General features: G+C 46.1%; 1 pseudogene; it reads right to left on the bottom strand.

Annotated features, from left to right (window-relative positions):
• Positions 1–265: 265 nt before the first annotated feature.
• Positions 266–2,439, bottom strand: part of LOC102496557 (protein FAM162A pseudogene) — a 3,624-nt pseudogene continuing 1,450 nt past the window's right edge.

The raw sequence follows: 2,439 nt of genomic DNA, 5'->3' as shown, positions 1-2,439 counted from the left end.
GAAAGTGAGAAATAACCCTCCAGGGGGGATGGCTATGCCACAATCCCTTCTCCTCCATTCTCCTCTCAGGATCTCGGACACACATGCACATGCACCCAGCGTGAGTTTAAGGCATCAGGTCTGGGATTGGAACCGCAGTCGACTACATAGGAGTCCAGCGATGTAGCCATTATGCTAACTGCTGGTCCCACACCACATTAATTTTAATACAGACTTTTGCTGCAACATTATTCCTGGATTTTCCAAATTCAGCCAACATGGATACCTTTGCCGCTCAGTTTTGGCCTTCATAGCTGCTTCCTCTCTAGGAGGAGCTTTCTTTTCCAAGTTCAAACTTCTTAAAGAGTCGTTTCTTCTGGCAGCTTTCTGACCCTCCATGACCCTGAAAATGCAACCTGCCACTGGGAGAACAGGAGGACAGTCATTACATGGCTGACCTTCACCCGGAGTTTGCTCTTTTCAGCCTCAAACATCCCAAACGTGATAGTCTCTGGGATTTCATGTTCTTTTTTGAAACGGCCCGACCAGATCAATATCTTCTCCCAGTTTGTAGGTTTGCGTATTAGAACTCTGTGGCTCTATGCATGGGATGGCCCTTTTGGATTTTCCTGTAGTTTGGGTGCAAAATCCACTCACTGTCTACAAATGAGAGTTTCTGGTAGTCCTTAGAGATAAGGAAGCAACTCTTTCACATAGCCTAAAACAACTTCCCACCTGGCGCAAGCCCTGGAGGCTCCCAAGGCCGCCTATTACACTGACTAGCAGGACACCGCAACGCAAGAGCAAGAGCGTGTGCTCAATGTCACCTAGAACCAGAGTGCACCCGTTTCATTTTATTTTAATATTTAAATTTATTTATTTACATTCATTCACTGTACATCATTACAGCATATAAAATGGGATTTTCCATTCAGAACACACTCTATATTGGCTCAATCAAGCACATCAACATATGTGTTATCGTCAACAAATAACTTTACATTTCTTGTTTCCTGTATATTTTCCTTTTTTTTCCCCCATCCTTGATTCCCTATCTCTCACCCTCTGCCATCTCCCCCACCCCGCCTCCCACACTATCTCTGGTATCCATGGTTGTTTTCTATGCCTTTCCCCCAATATTTTATTGATTCGCTAAAGATCTTTATTAATCTAAATATTATGAATAGGAGGCACAGCTGATATATACATACCCATGAACCCAAGTCTGACTTTAGGCATAAACCTCAGTGAGTAGAATGAACATACTATAAAGCAGCACCTAGTTGGGGCTATCTAGCTTACTGCAGGCATCAAATAGGTGTTTTAATGCTTTTTGTTTTAAATTAAAAAAATAGTTTCAGAGTTTTTTTCTGAAACTTTTTTTAAACTTAATTAATTTGTATTTACTAACAACTTTCAATAGCAAGTTCAGCTGGTAATTTCAAGAAAAGCAGTTTTAACTTAAATCAAAGAAATACTAAGAAACTTGGCTTAAAACTGAAAGCCAGGAAACAGGTTAGGATTCTGTTCAAATGGTAGGTGCATGAACCTATCGACAGCTCGACAGGACACAAATCCTTAAAACCGGACAACAGGTACCAGCAGTTAGCTTAATGGCTATGTCGCTGGACTCCCATGTAGTTGACCGGGATGGTTTGAGTCCCGGACCCGGACCTGGTGGGTTAAACTCACTCCTGGCTCCTGTGTGTGGGTGCCCAAGATCCCGAGAGGAGAATAGAGGAGAAGGGATTGCAGAGTGGCCATCCTCCCGGGGGCTGATTTCTGATTTCTCACTTTCTATCTCTCTGTCTCTCTCTTTCTGGCGAGCGAGCACACGTGCCCTATAGCAAAAACCTCTCCAATAAAATATAAAATAAAATAAAATAAAATAAAATAAAAAACGGACAACAAAGCCTACAAGAAAATCAGCAATGTTTTAGACAAAAGTCATAGAATTCTATTTCACCAATTCAGCCTCACGTACTTTATCTTCTGTTGTGGTTCAATTTTCCCGATTAAATTCTGGGATATAACATTCAACTCCGGTGCTCCCGTTTCTAAGCCCGAGATTTAGCAGGGGAAGTTTGTCTGCGAGCTGTGATCGGGAACACCACACAACTAGCGCAGCTCCGCCCTCCCGCCCTCTGCTCACGTCCCTGCTGAAGTCCCAGCCCTCCATTTCCCTTGGGTGTCAGCCCTGATTGGGGAGGACCTGGGTGGAGAGAGCGCTGTTGTTGCCTGGCGGCTGCAAGGGAGCAAAGATGGGGGCCGGGCTGGTGCTCTCCGTCGGGCTGTTCTTGGTCACAGCTGTGTCTTTTGCAGGGGAGTCCTCCCCGGGTAAGTGCGATCCGCGGTCGGCAAGAGCGGGCGCCCCAGGGCGGTCCCAGGGGACGGGTGGGGTTTGCGAGTTCCTGCGGAGCGTGTCCCTGGCTGGGGGGGGGGGGGCGGGGGGCGGGGGAG

Source organism: Tupaia chinensis, unplaced genomic scaffold (assembly GCF_000334495.1).
Source record: "Tupaia chinensis unplaced genomic scaffold, TupChi_1.0 Scaffold145214_1, whole genome shotgun sequence".
Taxonomy (NCBI): Eukaryota; Metazoa; Chordata; class Mammalia; order Scandentia; family Tupaiidae; genus Tupaia; species Tupaia belangeri.
The sequence above is the reverse complement of the archived record's forward strand: the minus strand, read 5'-3'. Positions and strand labels throughout refer to the sequence as shown.